The 20,648-nt window shown below is 44.1% G+C and overlaps 1 protein-coding gene across 6 annotated transcripts in view; it reads left to right on the top strand.

The window, feature by feature from the left end:
• Nucleotides 1-4,651: 4,651 nt before the first annotated feature.
• The window catches only part of DYM (dymeclin), a 343,179-nt gene continuing 327,182 nt past the window's right edge, over nucleotides 4,652-20,648 (top strand). Inside the window, exon 1 of one of the 6 annotated variants that reach the window (XM_038543986.1) lies at nucleotides 4,652-4,897. The gene's annotated coding sequence lies outside the window, so the exon portion shown is untranslated. Of the gene's footprint in view, nucleotides 4,898-4,997; nucleotides 5,127-20,648 lie in introns of those variants that run through there. The other 5 variants (XM_038543991.1, XM_038543989.1, XM_038543988.1 and 2 more) reach the window with 5 other exon arrangements.

A 20,648-nucleotide genomic window follows, 5' to 3' on the forward strand; every position in this document is an offset into this window, starting at 1 on the left:
TCAGCACTGACCTCCTCGTCAGTGAGTTCTCATACGGAGCTGAACCTTGTGGCCTATAGCTTCAAACCTTCAGTCCTAGTCTGCTTCTCTGGGGTGACAAGTCAGGCTGGTCATGCCTCCTGACAACGGTTCCTTATCGCAAGTCTTGGGCCAGCTGCTCGTGCTCAGCTCAGTCGGCCGTTCATCTGACAGGGCTTCCAGACCTCTCGCCAAGCTGACTGCCCTGCCCGGATGATCCCACCCTGGTTAACCTATATCCCTCTTCGGAGGACTGCCCAGGGACCGGCAGTGACAGCGTGTGACTTGACTACCTCTAGACTATGCAGGTGAAATAACATTTGTTAAAGAAAGGCATGTGGGGTGCCTGGGGGGCTCAGTCATTTAAGCGTCCAGCTCCATTTCAGCTCAGGTCATGATCTCAGAGACGTGAGACCAAGCCCCATGCTTAGTGTGGAATCTACTTGGGATTCTCTCTCCTTCTCCTTCCTCCCCTCCCTCTGCTTGCACGCTCTCTCTCCCTCTCTCTCTGAAATAAAATCTTCAAAAAAAGGCATGCTGCATGCATCACTGAATTCTCATAGCAACTGTGAGATGTGAGTGGGGTATTACTGTCTCTTCTTTGTAGAGAAGAAAGCTGGGCTCAGAGAAGTCAGGTGGCTGTCCCGGACTGTGTCTTTGTGTTCCCCTAGAAGACATGTACGTAAACTCAACTTACATCGGGTGACAGTAGCAGGGGGGCCTTTTGGAGGTAATTAGGTTTAGATTGTGTCATAAGGGTGGAGACTCTATGATGAGATAAATATATTTTTTAAAGATTTTATTTGAGAGAGAGAGAGAACATGAGTAGGAGGACGGGCAGAAGGAGAGGGAGAAGCAGACCCCCCACTGAGTGTGGAGCCCAAAGCAGGGCTCCATCCCAGGACCCGAGATCATGACCTGAGCCGAAGGCAGACCCTTACCCGACTGAACCCCCCAGGTGCCCCGAGATAGGTGCTTTTATGAGAAGCAACTGGAGCTCTCTTTCTCCTCGTGTGAGGATACAATGAAAAGATGCTTACCTGTAAGCCAGGAGGAGGGCCCTCACCCAGCCATGGCTCTGCCAACGCCTAATCTGGGGCTTCTCGCCGCCAAAACTGTGAGAAACACATGTCTGTTGTTTAAGCTCCCCACTCAACAGTATTCTGTTAGAGCAGCCTCAACTGGTCAAGACGGTCGCTTTCCAAAGTCATTCAGCTCATAAATTATGGAACCAGAATGTAAACGGAGATCTGACTCCAAAATCTGCTCTTCTTTCTCAGGCATTGAAAATCTGAGCATTGTTCTTGGAACAGGTTTGAAACAATAATTTCTAGGCAGTCTTGGTCCTGCTTGGGGAGTGGCCTTCTGTTAGGCATTGCCCTTTTTTTTTTTTTTTTTGCTTTCTCTTTATTTATTCATGAAAGACACAGAGAGAGGCAGAGACACAGGCAGAGGGAAAAGCAGGCTTTCGGGGAGCCCTGATGTGGGACTCCATCCGGGGACACCGAGGTCACACCGTGAGCCCAAGGCAGATGCTCAACCACTGAGTCACCCAGGTGCTCCTAGACCTTAAACTTCTTGAGGTCAGGTTCAGGTCTGAAGCACAGTGCACCCAGAGTCACTAAGTAAATATGTGTTGAATGATTGAGCCAAATGAACATCCTCAGTCAGAAACACCAGTCTTCATTTTAAGTATCTCTCTGGGGGACACCTGGGTGGCTCAGTGGTTGAGTGTCTGCCTTTGGCCCAGGGGGTGATCCCTGGCTTCTGGGATGGTGTCCCGCATCGGGCTCCCTGCATGGAGCCTGCTTCTCCCTCTGCCTGTGTCTCTGCCTCTGTGTGTCCCTCATGAAGAAATTTAAAAAAAAAAAAAAAATCTTAAAAAAAAAAAGGTATCTCTCTGGAAAGTCCCTGAGTAACAAGGGGCATGCAGAGGTAATGCAGGGCTGCAATTTCAGACACCATAATCTTTCCAGTGCCTCACTTTTTATATTTCCCTGCCTGACTGGCTTTCCTGGGTAACAACATATTTCTAGATATAGTTGATTTTCATAATGGTCTAACCAAAATGTGCTGGGAATGTATAAGTCTGCTGCTGCAAAATATAAAAATTGAATGCCTTCTAAAGTGAAGTATCATTTTTTTTGTATGTTTTCTGTTTTATAGTTACTTTCTAAGTAGGGCAAATATTGCTACAGTCAGATTGAAAATGTGTTGGGAAGACAGGCAGCCATTTGGAGATTTTCTATCTTAATTAAACTATATTTTTGAATGTATTCATTTTTCTCTTCCTGCTGTAATAAGTCACCACAGATTTAAGGCTTAAAACAACACAAATTTATGATCTCATAGTTCTGTAGGTCACAGGTCTGACGCAATTCTCACTGCACTAAAACCAAGGTGTCGGCAAGACTGGGTTCCCTTCTGGAGGCTCTGGGGGATAATATTTCCTTTTCTCTTCCAGCTGCGAGAGGCCACTGAATACATTCCCAGTCTCTTGCCATCCTCAAAGCCAGCAATGTCTGGTCCTCACATTGCATCGCATGATCTTGCAGAGCCATATTTATTTATTTTAGAGAGAGTGAGAGACAGTGCATGGTGGGGGAGGGACAGATGGAGAGGGAGAGACAGATTCTCCAGCAGATTTCCTGCTGAGCACAGAGCCTGATGCAATCGCAAGCCATACTTCTGACTGCTTTGTCTTCCCCTCGCTTTTCACTTTCATGATTACATTGGGCCCACTCTGATAATCCTGGATAGTGTCCTCATCTGGAAGTCATCTGATTAACAACCTAATGCTGTCTGCACCCCTTTGCATGTAACCTAACATATTCATAGGTTGTGGGCATTAGGATGTGGGTATCTTCAGATTGTTGTTCTACCTGCCACATGAAATAATTTCAGATTCACAGAAGAGCTGCAAAGTACAGACAGTTCCTGTATATCCTTCACCCAGTTTCTTTTAATGTTAATATCTTATGTTACCATAACACCTTGTCAAAACTAGGGAATTAACGTTGGTACAATACCCTTAACTAAACTCCAGACTTCATTTGAATTTCACAACTTTTGCCTTGTTGGGTTCTAGGAACCAACCAGGATGCCCTGTTGCATTTAATGGGAGGGTTTTCACTACTTTCCTGCTCCTGTTTCTGTACCAACCAGACACTGATGTAAGCAGGTCAAAGTTCATCATGACAGTGGTTCTGGCAGTGTTGAGAGTGGGTGACCAAAGTTAAGACTTAGCACATTACATGTACAATAAATAGTTTGTGAAGGATTGCGACTCCAACTCATGCTTCATATATTGGGAAAACCATTCCTAAACTAACACTCTGATTTATGATGTTTGCCTAGCAGCATCATGACATTTATCGAGGAATATTAGTAAGACTCTTTTTATTACAAGCCATCCAAAAAATATAAGAAAGGGGAGGACATTAAATTTTAATAACTGGTTCACCTCGAAGTAGAATGAGTTGTTTCTTGGTCTGTAAAGTTCGTTCCGAAGAGAGGCTCACATTTATTTCATCATTTTGGGGTTAGGTAGAGGGTGTAATTTTTGGTGCGGGCAAAAGTATAAAGTACTTTGAATTTGGTTTTGGTGCCTCTGTTTTTCCCGAAATTTATTTATTTTTATTATTTTATTCTTTAAAGTTTTTTTTTTTTTTTAAAGACTTTATTTATTCGTGAGAGACACACAGAGAGAGAAAGAGGCAGAGACACAGGCAGAGGGAGAAGCAGGCCCCATGCAGGGAGCCTGATGTGGGACTTGATCCCAGGTCCCCAGGGTCATGCCCTGGGCTGAAGGCGGTGCTAAACCGCTGAGCCACCGGGGCTGCCCTATTTTTTAAAGTTTTAATTTGGGAGACAGTGAGTGTGTGTGAGAGAGAGAATGAGGGCGCAGAAGCAGGGGGAGGGGCAGAGGAAGGAGGCAGGAACAGACTCCTGGCCGAGCTGGGGAGCCAGAAGGCCGCCTGGATCCAAGGAGGCTGGGGTCACGATGGGAGCTGAAGGCAGATGTGTAACCGGACTGAACCACCCAGGTACCCCTCTTTTGCTAAAATTCTAAACTAAATATCATAAAACTACATATGATATTATGCGACTCATATTAATTGCAGAAAAAAATATGAAATGTGTGAATTTAGTCACAGATGATCTCATTTCCCGAAGTCACTAATTGTTAATAATCTTTCGGCCTTTTTCTCCCTGTGCGTGTACACACCTAGGAAACATAAACATTATTCGCAAAGATTGCATATTATACATACTGTTTCCGCTGGATGGATCATGAACATGTATCCCTAGTATTCTTCTCAACGGCTGCATCATAATGCCCGCCTGTTCTTAGCGAGGCTCCCAGGTACCTTGTGTTTTAGTATGTTTTCATGAAATAATCCTGCAGGCTCAGGGGGTTCAGTGGCAACAGATGCTCGAAGTGTATCGAAGATCTGCTTAGTACTTTTCAGAGGCCACGTGGCCTCGCGGTTGCCCCGGACGCGACCCGAGGGTGGGGAGACGCCTAACGTCCGAAGGACTACATTTCCCAGAAGGCCGCGCGCCGCGCGCCGCGCGCCACGTGACCGCGGTGGGGCGCGCGCCCGGCCGTTCGGTCTCCAGCCGCGGTCCCGGCCGCTTTCCTCCCTTCTCCCCGCCTCCCGGCCTCCGCACGGACGCTGCCGGGGCGGGAGCCGAGCCGGAGCCGGAGCCGGAGCCGGAGCCGCAGCCGCAGCCGCGGAGACGTGGAAACATGGAGGCCTGAGCGGGCGTGCGCCACCCGGATTGCGGCGGCGGCGGCGACGGCGGCTTCTTCCGATCCCGCCCCCCGCTCGCGCGTCGGTGGAGCTGGAAGCGGATCTGCCCGCGGCTGAGACAGGTGGGCTGTGGCGCCGCCGCCCGCCGAGCGGCCCTGGGAGCCCCGCGCGGCCCCCAGCCCCGGCCCGAGCCGGTTTGCGGACACGCTCCCCCTCCCGCCGCCGGGACCGGGGGAGACGGGCCGGGCCACCCCGGAGGGGCCGTGCCTGGGCCCCGAGAGCTGCCCCCGGGGCGCAGCGGCCTCCGTCCAGCCCAGCGTTAGGAGTTGGGGGGACCCCGAGGAGCCGTAGGTAGGTGCGCCGCGAGGGGGGCCGTGTTGGCCCGACACAGGGGCGTGTCATGGGCAGCGTGAGCCACAGGGTCGGCCTTGCTGACATAGACGTCGTTCCGGAGAAGTAATTCACATCCCATGAAATTCACCGTTTAGAAGTTCCGTTAAAGTACAACTCGGTGGTTTTTGTGTTTTGTTTTTTTTTTTTGGGGGGGGGAGCATATTCACAGGCTGGTGCAACTATTCGAATGCCGGGACATTTGCATCACCCCAAAAAGAAACTCCCCTTACGCTCTGTATTTCCCCCTTTCCCGCTCCCTGACATCCAGCTATTGTGTTTTCAACCGAAAGGGTGGGAAGTTAGCCCAGGTGGTTTGTGAGCTGGCGGCAGCAGTGGCGGTGATAAAGCTGATAGCAGAAAGTCCAGGGCTGGGGTACTGGAGGGATGGGTGGCTGCGATAGGGCCGGCCCTGGGGTACGCACAATGTGCACCAGGCGTGCAGACGGAGTGGGACCCCTGGAAGGAGAAAGGGGAGGCTGCGGGCAGAGGTGTGTGCAGAAGCTGTCGGGGAGGCCGTGGAGGGGAGTGTGATCCTACAGAGGAGCCCAGGCCTTTGGTCTGATGGGCTGAGGGTGCAAGAAAGGAGCTGGAGATGGAAGGGAAGGGATCTATAGGAAAAGGTGGATGGTTTCTGCTGATCACGAAATTTGTAAATATATAGGTATCTAGAATTATTTTTCCGCTTTGTAATTTTTTATCTTCCATGATTCTCTTGGCAGCTCAGAGTGGCCAAGTATAAATATTCTCACTCTGCAGATGAAGAACGGGGCTCTTAGAGGTTAAGTGATTTACTGAAACTCTTTTAAGGTTTTAAATAGGGTAAAAATAAGTTGGGGATTGACGAGGAATTGATTAGACTATAGATTGCAAGTGGTTTGAACGGAAGAGAATTTGGAGGGGGGGGGTTATGTCACAGGAAGGAGATTCAACTGTTAAATATATTGAGTCCGTGTTATTATGATGGAGTCCAAGGACTTTGTTTACATGACTTTTATTACTTTTTTATTTTTAAAGATTTTATTTATTTACTCACGAGAGAGGCAGAGGGAGAAGCAGGCTCCATGCAGGGAGCCCGATGCGGGACTCGATCCTGGGACTCCAGGATCACGCCCTGGGCCCAAGGCAGGCACTAAACCGCTGAGCCACCCAGGGATCCCTGTTTTTGTAGCTTTTAAGTACGGAAAAGTTTAGACATTGAAATAATTTAATATAGCCCCATGCACTGGTTACCCAGCCTTAGCAGTTAATAACTCAGGCTAATTTACTTTGATCTATACTCCAATCCATGCCTATCCCACTCCCAACTATTTTAAAGCAAATCATAGGCCATTTCATTTGTAAATATTTGAGTGTATATCTGTAGAAGGTTGAGTCACTCTCTTTTTATATGCCTACGTTACCATTATCACATCTAAAAAAATTAATAGTAAGCTCTTAGTATTAGAAGGACTTATTTTTTTAAATGTGGCATCCATTTGATACAAAAGAATTACACAGTGCAAATGCTTTGATGTTTGACTCTCTAAAAAAAGCATGGAATAATTGTTTCCTGATTTTTTCCAGTTGCTCCTGTTACCCTGTTTCATTTCCTCGGTTGCTGGTTCATCCTTCTATAGAAAGTTCAAAGAACTGTCACTTTGGCTGGCATTTTAATTGATGGAGTTTTCATGAGAGCAGGAGAAAAACAAGTGAAATACAATGCAAGCAAATTTTTAAAAAGTGAAATAGACATGCAGAAATAATTTATGTCTCATTGCTCTAAATATTTGAGCAATTTGATTACATTTTTGTATATACTTTCACATGTTGTTAGTTGTTTACTGTGTATTAGTTTTCTTTTTTTTTTTTTTTTTTAAGGATTTTATTTTAGAGAGGGAGAGCAGGAGGTGGGGGGAGGAACAGAAGAGGAGGGAGAGGGACAAGCTGACTTTGCACTGAGCGCAGAGTCCAAAGCGGGGCTCAAACCCAGGACCCTGAAATCATGAGCTGAAACCAAGAATCCGACGCATCACCAACTGAACCACTTGGGCACCTCATGTGTATTAGTTTTCTATGACTCCTGTAACAAGTTACCACAAATTTAGTGTCTTAAAACAACACAAATTATTTTAAAGTTCTGTATTTTAGAAGTCCAAAATAGGTCTTACCAGGCTGAAATCAGTGTGTCAGCAAGGCTGTGTTCTTTTCTGGAGGTTTCTAGGGGTGAACCTGTTTCCTTATCTCTTCCAGCTTTTAGAGGCCACCCCTATTCCTTGGCTTGCAGCTCTGTTGCTCCATCTTCGAGGTCAGCAATATTGTATCTTTCCATGCTGTATAGGTCTCCGATCACACCTGGGAAAGGTTAAGGACTTGTATGATTAGATCAGGCCCAGCTGGATAACTCAGGCGAATCTCCCCCCTCCAGAGTCCTTAGCTTAATTATAGCTGCAGAGCCCCCTCTGCCAGGTGACAAGCACAAATTCCATAGATGAGGATATGGTTATCTTTGGGGGCTATTATTCTCCTGCCTTAGTGTGTTTTGGGACATTTTGCTGAGACTAGGTGAGGTGACTACCTTTGATGTTACAAATTCAACATGTCATCTTAAATGGGAATGGTTAATGACAGAGAGGACCACTCCATTTTCCTTTTTAACAAGCATATCGGAAGTACCTGTGTGCTTGCAGCATAGTTTTTAGTAAAATAAGACCTTTAAAAGTGATTAAGCATAAAAGCATTGCGGCAACATGTAAAGTCTTTCTGTATTTCATTTTGGTCTCTTTGTTTTCATGTTTTTAAAGTATTGTCTACTTGTAATCAGTGTATATAATGCTCAGCGGCTACTCTTGAAGTCATAGGATAGTCTGGGCAGTGATGGTTCCTGTCCCCCAAGTGAGAAGGCTCTCTGTCCCAGTGGGTGATTGAGGCGCCCCCAATTCAACAGGAAGACTCTTTTAAAAATTTTTTTTGGAGGGCACCTGGGTGGCTCAGTGGCAGGTTGTGATCCTGGGGTCCTGGGATCGGGTCTCACATCAGGCTCCCTGCAGGGAGCCTGCTTCTCCTCTGCCTGTATCTCTGCCTCTCTCATGAATAAATAAATTAATTTAAAATAAGAAAAATAATTTTTTTTTTTTTTTTTTTTTTGGAGAGAGGGAGTTGGAGGGGAGGGGCAGTGGGACGGGGGGGGGGGGGGGGGGGAGAGAAAATCTCATGCAGTCGGCACCCCCAGTGGGGAGCCTGACTTGGAGCTCAATCTCATGACTCTGAGATCACGACCTGAACAAAATCAAGAGTTGGATGCACTTAACCGACTGAACCCCCAGGCATCCCAGGAAAACTCTTAAAGTGGAAAAATGTGCAGGAAGAATGAACTGACAGACTTGGGCTTGAGGCCCCTTCTCAACTTTTCTTTCTGTGACCTGGATGGTTGGAAAGGGTTGTGAGTCTGAACAGGTGAGGCTGTGGCTGCTCTTCCTTTCCCGGGACCAGGAGAAGACGGAGTCTGGGAGATAGAACGTTAGAAGGCCTCTAGTTTGGTACCCTGCTTCCCAAGGGGGTTCCGCATTCCACCTTAGCTCTCAAGGTCTTGACTGTGTCCTGGTCTGAAGGTCCTGGCTCTGATGGTGCTGTGCTTCAGTGGAGGGCTTCTCAGTTAAGCATAAGGGGAGGTGAACACACTCTCTGGTCCCACCTTTCAGCTTGTTTCCCCTTGGAAGGTTCTTAGTGGAGCTAATGCTCTGAATTTCTACTTAAAAAGTGCATGTACACAGTGTGTAAATTATCTACCTGTTACTTATTTCTTGTCAAAATAAACTAGTAGGGTTGAGAACAACTTTACAAATAGGTCTTATTTACTAAAAGTCTTTTTTTCATTCCTTTAAGGAAGTTTGGTTGGTACTTTTTGATCTTCTTTAATTTTTATCACATTCTTTAAATATGCAGGCACCAGGCTGGGGTTGCGGGTCAGGGTACGGCCAGGTGTATGGACAAAATAGGTAAAGTGGTCAAAAGGTACAGACTTTTAGTTATAAGTCACCATGGTGTAATGTGCCACATGGTGATTATAGTTAGTAATTATTGTATATTTGAAAGTTGCTAACAGTAGATCTTTTAAGTTCTCATAAGAAAAAAATTGTAATTATGTATGAGGATGGATGTTAACTAGCCTTTTTTTTTTTTTTTTTTTTAGAATTTATTTGAGAGAGTGAGGGAGTGTGCACTAGTAGGGGGAGGGACAGAGGGAGAAACAGACTCCTCACTGAGGAGGGAGCCCTGTGTGGGACTCGATCCCAGGACTCCAGGATCATCATCTAAGCTGAAGGAAGATGCTTGGATGGTAACTAGACTTAATTGCGGGGATCAGTTTGCAATATACACATAAGGACTGTTATGTCCTACACCAGAAACTAACTTAATGCTACATGTTGGTTATATCTCAACTTAAAAATAATGCAGGGTCATCTGGGTGGCTCAGTTAGTTGAGCACCTGGCTCTTGGTTTGGCTTAGGCCATGATTTCAGGGTTGTGAGATTGAACCCCACGTCAAGTCTGGGCTCAGTGTGCGGTCTGCTTGGGATTCTTTCCCTCTTCTCTCCCTCTGCCCCTCCCCCAGTTGGCATGCACTGCATTCTCTCTAAAATAATGAAAAATAAAATAAAATAAAAATGCAGACACTAAAAGTGGCTGTTAATTCTCTAGTAAGGACACTGGAAGAATGAAACAATATAGATTTTGTATGTCCTGTGACTGATAATTTCTTTTTTAGGTTGAGTCACTGAATCTTAATTCCTTCAGGATATTTCTTGTAGCTCTTCACCCTAGAACACTTTTTTGTTGTTATTGTTGAAGATTTATTCATTTATTTTAGAGAGCATGTGAGTGAGAGCAGAGGGAGGGGCAAAGGGGGAGAGAGAATCTAAAGCAGACTCCCTGCTAAGTATGGAGTCTGACTCAGGGGCTCCATATCATGACCCTGAGATCATGTCCTGAGCTGATACCAAGAGTTGGATACTGAACTGACTGAGCCACCGGGGTGCCCCACCTTAAAATATTTTTAAATCCTCCTGCATCAGTTAAGATTAGGTTCTGCTGTGGCTAACAGACCTGATTGAATAATAGCTTAAACCTGTTTGTTCTCGTGTAAAAGTCCAGAGGCAGATGCTTCAGAGCTGGCATGGTGGCTGCATTGCCATTAGGGACCTGGTTTCTTACTCTGCCCTCCCTAGGGTGTGGTCCTTGATTTCTTTTCTTTTCTTTTCTTTTCTTTTCTTTTCTTTTCTTTTCTTTTCTTTTCTTTTCTTTTCTTTTCTTTTCTTTTCTTTTCTTTTTTTTTTCTTTCCTTTTTCCTTTTTCCAGATTTTATTTATTTATTCATGAGAGAGAGAGAGGCAGAGACACAAGCGGGCTCCATGCAGGGAGCTCGACGTGGGACTCCAGGTCTCCAGGATCATGCCCTGGGCCAAAGGCGGTGCTAAACCGCTGAGCCACCCGGGCTGCCCTGGTCCTTGATTTCTGGGTCCAGGTGGTGATGCATGGCATACAGTCAGGTAAATGGTCTGGCTCCCGCGAGAGTGTTCTGGACTGGACATAGATACTTTGAAATCATTAGCATATAGGGGAAGATTGCACGGATCTGCAAGCCTCAGGGCTGTGTGTGATCTGTGGTTGCAGTGGGTGGATAGAAGCCCGTTAGTAAGTCCATCAGCTTGCTTTCTGACCTTTTTTGCTTCCACTCTGATTGCCTCCCTACTCCAGCCATGTCGAGCTTCTTTCAGTTCCTTGAATGGGCCCTTACCTGTTTTTGTCTTCACTCTAGGCCTTTATACATGGTGTTCTCTTTGCTTGGATAATTTTCTGAACCCCACAACCAAGTAGGCCAATCCTTTGTATCCTTTAGGTCTTAGATTTTGTGGTATGACTTCTGGAAAGCTTTCACTGAGTCTTAAATAGTTGCTGTACTATAGTTTCATGTTGATTTATCTGTGTCTCCTATTCGACTGTAAATTCCATTCACAGTTGCTGTCTTGGCACTTAGCATCATGCTGGCCACATACTGGGCACTCAGGAAGTAATGACGGACCCCCTGTGCTTACATAACTGTAATGTGATGGAGCTTGGGTATTGCCAGTTTGTGTTTTCACCAATGCACTATCTTTGGTATGGGCACATTGAGTTGTTTATATGAGTCAGTGATTGTGATAGTGAGTAGTGAAGCACATTCTATGAGTTAATTTTTCTACTTAAAGTAATGCTTGTGTTTTAGAAAAGATAAATGATATTAGAGGGTATATTATAACAAACGAGCCTTCCTTATCCTGTGTAGTGTGGTTCCCAGAGACAACTACCCCAACCATGTTTATGAATAATATGGCTAAATGGCTATTTTTTGATTTATCAATGTGGATGACACCTTTTGCCTCCTTGTGGTAAGTGAGGTGCTCTTCCTCCTCCTCCCCTCTCCCAGTCCTTCTAGTTGAGATGCATGAGAATTCTTGGCTAATTTAGTGTCCACTGTTTATATTGCTAGGAGTATATAAATATTTGCTCACTGCCGAGCTGGGTGATGTGCCTGGTTTCCCTGCTCCCTCCCCCATTTGCTTATTTTTTCATGAACATATTACTAATTTTTACAAAATGCTTTGAAAGGCCTGTGGGGATTGGGGCCCAGGAAACTGATGCAAGATGTTGCTGCGGCTACTGCTGTTGCTGTGGGCACTGAATTGTTTTGGTCCGTGCCCCAGAGGCTTCATGTCTTTGTTAGGGTGCATGTAAGATAGAATATCAGACACTCCACACCCAACTCCACAGTGTCTTGACTTAACACCTATCTGGTTTGGTCGTGTTTACTTACTGTTACTAATGTTTTAAGACCTATCTCAGTGGGTCTTCTAAGTTTCTATTTCCTGTTTTCCATCTGTTTGTCTTGTTCTTTATAATGGGAATTTCTTTGACCTTATCCTCTCTCTGCCCAGTTTTCTAAACAACTTTTCATTTCAAGTATCTTTTCTTGCTCTTTGACCATTTCCTTTTTTATGGCCTCTTGTTCTTGGTTCATGGAAGCAACGTGGTGTAGTGGTTTCTGCACGCAGCCTGCCTCTCTGAAACCTGCCCTGCCACTTTCTAACTCCAGGGTCTTGAGCAAGTTACTTAATCTTTCTTTGCCTCAGTTTAATCTTCTAGGCCAAGAGTTGGCAGATATTTGTGTAAAGGGCCAGATTGTAAATATTTTAGGCTTTGTGGGCCAAGAGACAAAAAGAGGGATATTATACAGATACTTACGTAACAAGAGAGAAAAAATTTCCACAATTTTTTACTGATGAAATTCAAAATACAACAATACGAATAATAGTTGAGGATAGGGTGTTTTTTTTTTTTTTTTTTTTTTTTTTTTTGTAATAAAGGTTTGCTTATGAGGATGAAATCTCTTTTTGGAGGAGAGGGGATAACGTTTTATCTAACATGGCATCCTAACATTAAACCTCAGTCATCAAAATTGATTACAAATGTTCGTATTTAACATTGGTTTGTAATGAGATTTTGGTATTGTTTCTTTGGAAGTATCTGTTTACATGATACCTCCAGATAATGATGTTAGTCCATGAACATATGGTTTTGGTGGAGCACATTTATTGCTTGGAAAGCATCTATAGAATTCTGTTAGATTCTTTTCTTAATAATTACCTTTTTAGCAAATCCTCACATTGCCCACTAATCACTTCTGATTGAGGGTTAGGTAGAAGCTTCTGTTGCACAATTAAATGGTCTTTGAAAGGTGGGACTTGTATTGAGGTCTGAAAAATGCTGAAACTGTATTTTGGAAAATATATTTATCGCATATTTGTGTGCCATTGGAGATCTCACATCTCGTTTTAATTTTTCACAGCATTGCAAGTGTGTAAAGCACTGAATGATTCAGTGTCAGTTGTCCTTGAAATAACTACCTCCGTGTAGGTTTTGCATGGAAGTGCTGTTGGCCTTCTAATTTTAGATTGAATTCATTGGGAAATATTAGCAAATCTGCAGCAAAAATGAATTTTCAAAGCCTTTCAGTGTTCAATAATAGTGGCTGAGGAAGGTTCTTCTTCAGAAAAATTCCATTCTCACCTCTGAGCTAGAGCAATTTCCATAAAATTATACCCCAGCTAAGCCATGGTATCGGGAGGTAGGACACATCAGGATATTCGGCTTCTCTTTCTGATAGAATTTTCATGGAACTGATGGATGGTTAAGTTGATGAAAGTAATGAAGTCAACTGTTGTAACTGGATCAATAGCATGTGATGGATTCAGATCTTTTATGCAGCCTACCTGCTAATTGATCATGCAGTGAAAAATGAGCAGGTTTTAAACACCTTGCATTTTCACAAGGTTTGTAAATTTGTCCACCAAAGTTTCTTCTGCCTCACATATATTTTTACCATCATCAGTTATTATGCATCTAAGCAGGTTCCACTTTAGGTTGGACCGAATTAGTATTTTCTCTACTTTTTTGGGAAAATATTCATAGCCATAATTATTCCATACAGACCATTCTCTGAACAACTATTTTCACTGAAAGATATTTCTTTTTTCTAGACATATTTCTTCAGCTACTGTAATCAAACACTATTTAGTTTAACTCATGATTGATCAGTGACTTTTCTTGTGGGTTTAACACATGAGCTATTTGGAACCTTGCTTTGGTTGCAGTCTCATTTTTATTCTTTGCTTTTGGGAAGATACTCTGCTGTGTTGAAATGTGTTTTAAATTTACTAACTTCCTTGCTTGTTGCTCTCATGAACTGGGAGTGCTCTTATGTTGGGGCCCGTCAGGCTGTTGTGATGAGTGCTTAGTTGGTAGTGTCTTCCTATAGGGTATTCTGGTACAAGTACGATGCTGTTACATAATAGACATAACCCTGTGACATCAGATTTTAAAAAATGATCTACACTCTACTAAAAGTGTGACATCAAAGTCTGCTTCTTTTCTTGTTTCTGCATGATAGATATCCACTGGTAATAAGTGTCGCAATGTGCAAGACACTTGAAATGTTGACTTCTGTCTACGTCATTGAGATTTGTAGTGTGAGCAGCGGCATCAAAGGATGAGAGCATCACATCTGGTCTCTGTAGGAACTACTCAGCTGTGCTATTATATCAAAAGCAGCAAAGGCAATATATGAACAATTGAGCAGAGCTGTGTTCCATTAAAACTTTAATTATGAACACTGACATTTTAATTTCATGTGATTTCCACATGTTACAACACATTCTTTTTTTTTTTTTTTTTTCAATTGTTTAAAAATGTAAAAATAGATTTGGCCCCTTGGGTCAAATTATGATTTGCTAACCCATGATCTACACAATGAAAAGATCTACTACCTCAGGTTGTGGTGAAGAATAGATGAATTAATATGTGTAAAGGATTGAATAGTGTCTGGGGAATAGTGGGTGCTAAATAAATGTTTGCATTTTTTTATTGTTACTGCTTTATCTCTTTGAGGTTGTCTTAGTTTTTAATTTTTTCTAAGAATCCTCGGTGGTACGATTCCTTCCTTAAGTTTATTTTGGTGTCTTTAGTTTGTGTTGGAGGCTTTCCTCACAAGTCTATTCACTTTTGATTGTTCTCTTATACTTAAGATTGGAAGTGGTTTGTGTGAGTGGATTGTGTTGAGTGGTGGGCATTGCTGAGGGTGGTAGGACAGCTTTTGAAATGAGGGATCCCACGTGTCTGTTAACTTTTCCCCCTTCAGTTTCTCTTGAGAAGAGTCCTCCAGTCCCCTGCCTTGGAGGTGGGGAAGCCCACCATTGTGTGCCTTCAGCACGCGCACTTGAATTTCGTTCTCCTGTTTTCATCCTCCTCCTCCTCAACACCCTCAGCCTGGGCTTTGGAGTCCAGAGTGTCTCCAGGCACAATTCTCCAGAGAGCACACACATGGTCTCCATGGGGTGCGAGGTTGGTGAGGGGACCACTTACTTTAGCCCTGCACTGTGTTCCTGTAGTCTTGGTGCTCTTCTCCAGCTCTTTGGTCTTCCGGGGGTTCCATGGGTTGCTTCTTGGTCGGGTCCCTTTTAGCAGGCCCTTAAACTGGGCTTCCTCAGCTCTGCTGATTCAGTTACCACCCCCCTGTCACCTTTCTATCTTCCACACCTCTTCTGATCTTTGTGAGCTTAATCTCTTTTTTTCTCATTACTCCCATTTCTAGAGTGGAATGCTCCAGGGTACTTAATATAGCACTTGGAACGTAGTAACCATTTAGAGAATGTTCCATTACTTGGTGGACTGATGGTATCTGTGCGTTTAAATGTCCTTTGACTAGAGATGTTGCCTACTATTTCTGTAATCTCCCATTTCAACTGTGAGGTTTTGCCTTAAAGTCTCAAGTACGAACAAGGGGTGTGTTTATTTTTTTTCTCCTCTTTCTCAGGAAGCAGGTGATTCTGGAATATAGCTTATGATGAATGGATTCTCTGCCTAAGTTGGGACAGAGTACACAAGGGTGTCATTTGCATATTTTGAGAGGATTAGGACAGAATTTGATTATGGATATTTCAGATCCACTAATGTTTACCTTCCATTTAAAGGCACATTGAATCAGGAGACAGCACACAAAAAGGAGGAGATTTAATTTTTTTATATATCAAATATTTCATAAATATAAAATATTGAGCATATCATTTCCTGTTCAAAGTATTGTTTTTGTCCATGATGGTATAATTGACTCGGGGGAATAACTGATGGGAAAAGTTTTTTTTTTTTTTTTTTTTTGGGAAAAGTTAAATAGCAGTCTGAGAGTCCCGACAACAAACCAGGTATTACTGGAAGGATCACACAAGTCCAAATGAGTGGTGAAGATAGAGTGCTGCTTTAGGATTACAGAGGAAAGCTCTTTCTGTGCTTAGTGAATGGGGCCGAGGGGGCTGCAGGTCAGGTGGGGATGGCAGGAGCAGAGGTGTGGATGAGCATGCTAGGTGTTGAGAAGACTGCTTGCTTCCTTATTTTTTTTTAAGATTTTATTTATTCATAGAGACACAGGCAGAGGGAGAAGCAGGCTCCATACAGGAAGCCTGACATGGGATTCGATCCCGGGTCTCCAGGATCACACCCCAGGCTGCATTAAACTGCTATGCCACCGGGGCTGCCCTGCTTCCTTTGTTATGACACTTATTTGCAAACTGAGGTTACAGACCACCTGTATCCAAATCAGTATGAATGCTTTTTAAGAAAATGCAGATGCCTGGGCCATACCCTGATATTCTGAATCTTTGGGGCCGAGGCATTCACTTTTTTTTTTTTTTTTTTTTTAAGATGTATTTATTTGAGACAGAAGGTGCATGTGGGAGATGTGAGAGCATGAGAGTGTGGGTTGGGGCAGGGTGTAGTGAGAGGGAGAGAGAATCTTAAGCCAACTCTCTGCTGAGTGCAGCACCCAGACACGGGACTCAGTCCCACAACCCTGAGATCATGACCTGAGCTGAAATCAAGAGGCGGAGGCTCAACTGACTGAGCCACGCAGGGGCCCCCAGGTATTTACATTTTTTAACCAGGTGTTTTTATGTATGTTTAAGTTTGAGAACCACTGGTTTGGAGGGTAGTTGGATAGTACAGTAAGTACTGTTCTCCAGGTGGTGAGGAATCATTGAAGGTTTTTGAGCTGGTTAGTGAAGTAATGGATGTGGTGATTTTATTAACATTAAAGATCTATTATATTCGACCTTTATTTGTCTAGATGTACTCTGCTAGGCCCCTTCCTGATGCTTCTTTTGCTGTGCCTCATCCTGCTTCATCCTCAGAAAATCTTAGAAGTTTGTTTGTTTGTTTGTTTGTTTTTAAGATTTTATTTATTTATTCCTGAGAGACACAGAGAGAGGCAGAGACACAGGCAGAGGGAGAAGTAGGCTCCCCACTGAGCGGGAAGCCCGATGTGGGACTCAATCCCAGGCGTCCCTGGAGGCAGACTCGTCAGCTGGAGGTAGACACTCAACCACTGAGCCACCCAGGCGCCCCAAAATCTTAGATGTTTTAAGTGCTGTTTTTCCCATTGTACAGTAGGGTTTTTAAGTCGTGAAACAGAGATTCATCCTCACTCTACACAGACCTGTTGGGGTCTGTTTCACACTAAATCTTTGGCCTTTATCACAGTGTTGGACAGAATGTCCTGCTAAGGATTAATGCAGTAGCTGAGTGTGCAGAGTGAATCCAGGCGAGGAGGTGGGAGGCAAAGAAACCCGAATACTGTTGCACTGGGTCATATGGGATTACAGGATCCTGGCCTGGCATGGAGACACGGGAATCGGGAATCGAAAGGAAGAGGTGGATTTAAAAGATGATATGTAGAAATGTGCATGCTGTGGAAGAACCCACAGGACTTTTTAAAATTGTAATTTTGTATTGAAGTTATGGTTAACACACAATACATGAGTTTCCAGTGTACAGCATAGTAATTTGACAGTTATGTGTTATGAAATGCTCACCATGCTAAGTGTGGTCATCATCTGTTGCCATACAAAGTCCTTAAAATACTATGGATTGCACTGCTGTACTTTTCATCCCCCCATGGGATTTGATGTCAGGGTAAACACCGGAGGTTGGATTTGGAATAGGTGAATTCGATTTATGGGCACATTAGGGAATTAGATTACCTGGGTACGGATCCTAGCTTTGTCACTTGTTCTCTGGGATGTTGGGCAAGTTCTTTAACTTGTCTTTGCCTTCGTTCCCTCGTTTCATTCTTTTCCACAGCTACATAGTACTCCCTTGGATGCTTACCCCATCCTGTAGTCATGACCGTCACATAGGTTATTTCATGTCTTTGGTGTCCCAAACAATGAGATGATGAACATCTGTATGCATAGAACCCATCGGCTGGTACAGGTTCACCTGTGACATATATTTCTAAATATGAAGTCCTTGGCACAAAGAGGCAACACAATTAAAATTTTGATAGATCTTGTCAAATGTCTACACAGTAATGGGGTTGCTTGTTTCCTTATTGCCCTCATGCTGCTTTTAAGGTTTTTTTCTTCTAACCTTTGCTAATATGATGGGTAAAAATAATACCTTATTGTTTTAGTGTTATTTTATTCCTAATTTGTATTGAAGATGTCTTATATTTATCAACTGTGGGACCTTGCCTGTTTCAACAAGTTGGTTTTTGTTTTTGTTTTTGTTTTTTTTTTTTTTTTTTGAGTCCTTTCTCTTTAGCAGTGTTCTGGAAGTTAAAGTTAATTAGGGATAGGGAAGAAATACAAAGTCTGATTCATGCCTCTCAGGAGTACTGTACTGCAGGAGGCAGGTCATGTAGGTAGTTTTTACATAGTGGGAACTTTAGGGCGGGTAGCCACATAGTGACTAGTTGAGAGGGGAAAGTGGTTTTGGGAGGGAGGATGGTATCAGTATCAGTTTTTTATGTGTCAAGATTAAGTTCTTGACTACACCACATTAAAGATCGGTCCTTTGAAAGATTGACTACTGAAAGCATCAACGATGACACCTTTCTCATTTCTAGTGTAGACTTATATAAGCGCGTTGTTATCCACAGAATTACTGATTGTATATGTAATTACGTAATTATATATTCTCCTTGAGTTAAACAACAATCTTAAGTGTTTTAGGGATGTAGACAGAACTGGCATTCTGGTGGGAGGTTGGGACCAGGCCGGATTTGAAAGCCCCATCATGGGAGCCACTAGTGAAACCAGGAGACAGGCTCAGTTACAGATTGAGAGAGAAAGAAGAGCTGAAAGCCCAGGAAGCCTGGTGCACAGCCAGGGCTCTCAGGCTCTCAACAGGTAAGGTGATTGGACAGTGGTTTTTTCAAGTTCCATTTTATTCTGGGTTTCATTGATGAATGTCTTGGGAGTTCCAAATAAATTGTGTTCAGGTGGAGAGAGAGAGAGAGAGTGTGTGTGTGTGTGTGTGTGTATATGTGGAATCCTTGAGATGAATCGATGCAGTGAAGATGCCATGAGGCCTCTGCTTTCTACTTTGCTTTCCGTGAGTGTAGGGAGCAGGTGGAACTTTCTGGCAACGGTACCTTGGGGGCTAGTTGCATGGCTACGCGTGTCCCTCTGGGGCATCCAGCTGCCGGAGGCCCTGCCATCACAGGTCTCAGCACATAGTGCTTCACTGTTCTGCTTGGGGACTGAGGGCTCAGGCCAGGGTGACAGGCAGGGTGTCCCCATCATACCTGTCCATGGCCCCTGGGCGCTGGCTTTTTCCAGCCCTCCACTTCTGGCCTGGAGTGGCTGTGTGTACTCTTGCTGCCCTGGGTGAAGGCTCCTGTGCCCGCCTTGGGATGCCCTTTCCCTTCTCAGGGAATTTTGTATTGAAGTTATGGTTAACACACAATAACCCAGTTTACAGGGTTCCCCTCAACTTCAAGTCTCCTGTGAATTTTTGAGCATGGCTGTGGAATTACTGGCAGTTAAGCACATGTGTTTGCATTATTTCTAGGGCTTGGTGAGGAAAAGCAGGGAGAGGCGCTGTACCTTGGGCTCAGTTGGCTGTCTTGGTTTATTCTGTTCTGTCTTTCCCCATGAGTTCACAGGCTTTCTTCATATTGTTGTTTTAGATGGGTTTCCTAGTGGTTCTGAATTGAACTTATTTTAATACTTTGTGGTCTATCCTAGCAGTTTTGAAAATCAGATTTATTTCCGCCCCCCCCCTCCCTTTTTAAAAGGTTTTATTTATTTATTCATGAGAGACAGAGGGGAAGAGGGAGAAGCAAGCTCCATGCAGGGAGCCTGATGTGGGACTCGATCCCGGGACCCCAGGATCACACCCTGGGCTGAAGGCAGGCACCAGACCGCTGAGCCACCCAGGGATCCCCTCAAATTTATTTCCAATAAATTAATAGAAAATAGGCAAAGGGTAATGGCTCTTTTACTCTGCAAGAAATGGAAACTAAAACTGTGCTGAAAAACTATTTTGTCTCATCAGTTAGCAGGGACCAGAAAGTTTGATGAAAGGGAGGTGGCTGTGGTGTGAAGAAACAGGCCTTGCTGCGAGGAGTACAGGCTGGCTGCCTCTAACGAGGGCAGCTAGGCGGTGTAGGGGTTGAAAAATAATCCCCCTCCACCCTTCTGAGTTTTTAGCTGAGACCCTTGTAAAAGAAGACAGATTAATAGGAGAAAACAAAGTTTATTTCCATATACCTCATGTGCACATGGGAGACACCCAGGGAGGTGGCATAGAATTCAGATTTATTTATTTTTTTATTTTTTATTTTTTATTTTTTTTTAATTTTTATTTATTTATGATAGGCACACAGTGAGAGAGAGAGGCAGAGACACAGGCAGAGGGAGAAGCAGGCTCCATGCACCGGGAGCCCGACGTGGGATTCGATCCCGGGTCTCCAGGATCGCGCCCCGGGCCAAAGGCAGGCGCTAAACCGCTGCGCCACCCAGGGATCCCTAGAATTCAGATTTAACTACTATCCTCATGGGGATCCGGGAGGGGACATGTAGGCCTCCTAGGGATGAACACATGGTTTTTAGGAAAGAGGAATGAGCCCTTAGGAGA

The sequence above is a fragment of the Canis lupus genome, chromosome 7 (genome assembly GCF_011100685.1).
Source record: "Canis lupus familiaris isolate Mischka breed German Shepherd chromosome 7, alternate assembly UU_Cfam_GSD_1.0, whole genome shotgun sequence".
NCBI classification, from domain to species: domain Eukaryota; kingdom Metazoa; phylum Chordata; class Mammalia; order Carnivora; family Canidae; genus Canis; species Canis lupus.